Source organism: Mus pahari, chromosome 14 (genome assembly GCF_900095145.1).
Source record: "Mus pahari chromosome 14, PAHARI_EIJ_v1.1, whole genome shotgun sequence".
Lineage (NCBI taxonomy): Eukaryota > Metazoa > Chordata > Mammalia > Rodentia > Muridae > Mus > Mus pahari.
In genome coordinates this window covers 14866529-14868001 of record NC_034603.1, presented here as the reverse complement: position 1 = coordinate 14868001, position 1473 = coordinate 14866529, and positions in this window count along the sequence as shown.

The window sequence follows — 1473 nt, the reverse complement described above, 5'->3', positions numbered from 1 at the left end:
AGCCTGTTCATATACCCATTTCCCTCATAGCTCCTGGCACCTGCCAGCCTGTTCATATACCCATTTCCCTCATAGCTCCTGGCACCTGCCAGCCTTTTCATATATCCATTTCCCTCATAGCTCCTGGCACCTGCCAGCCTTTTCATATATCCATTTCCCTCAGTTCCTGGCAACCGCCAGCCTGTTGTCCATTCTATAACATTTATATTCTGAGAACACTGCATAAATGGAACCGATCAGTATGTAATTAGGGCTAGCTTTCTAATTAGAACAGTTCTCCAGAGAGTCCAGCAAGCTGTTTCATAGCCTATTTTTTTTCCCTCCGAGTATTATTCTATGACATGGTGGTTAAAAGGCTATCTTAACCACTGAAGGTCCTCATTCAGGGCTACTTTTTATTATGTCTAAAGCTACCATAAACATTCATGTAAAGGTTTTTATATCAAGATATACCTTCACTGAGTATAAATACTCAGGAGTGAAACTGCTATATGATATTTGTGTTTGGTATTTAAGAAACTACTAAATGTTTTCCACAGTGGCTTTACATGCCCACTATTGATATCTGGCAGATGAGTGACATCATTTCTCCTGCATCACTCTTTTGTGTTTTCCCTATTTATTTATAATTTTTAACTATCTTAATAGATACTTATAACATTGTGATTTTAATTAGTATTTCCCTAAAGGGTTTTATGGATTTATATATGTTTACTTTCAATGAAACTTTTTATTTTTATTTTTTAACCCATGTTTCATTGGATAGTTTGTTTTATTTTTTAAAATAGTTTATTTTTATTTTTGGTTATGTGTTATTTTGGGTTATTTTTGGTTATGTGGGTAAGGGGGTCATGCCCATGAGTGCTGTGACAGAAGAAGCCAGCAGAGGCATTGGGTCCCTTGAAGCTGGAATTGGTGGTGGTCGTGAGCCACCTGAAATTAGCACTGGGAACACCACTCAGACCCTCTTTGATCAGTACAGGATCTTAACAGAGGAGCCATCTCTACAACCCCAGATACTTTTCTTAATGTTGATATCTGACAATTTTAAAATATTGAAACTATTCCTTCATGGGCTATTTGATTTACAAATATTAATATTTTCTAAGTTTTCAACTTGCTTTTATGTTTTATTTAAGAATATCTTGAATGAGTTTTGACTCACTTTGGGGGCCTTTTAATAAGGTTTGAAATTAAATCAAAATTTATGTTTTCTTTGTTTATTACTATCTAGTACCATATGCTGAAAAGGCTTTCCCCCGTTGAACTGCTTTTGCATCTTAATAAGGAGGATGCCAGCCATCTCTACACTCATGTACTTCAGAGATCCCATTGTGTTCCATCAACACTATGTGTATTCCTCCACATAAGCCACACAGTGACTACCACTGTACAGTGTCTTAAGCCACAGTCTTGGTGACTACTACTGTACAGTGTCTTAAGCCACAATCTTGGTGACTACCACTGTACAGT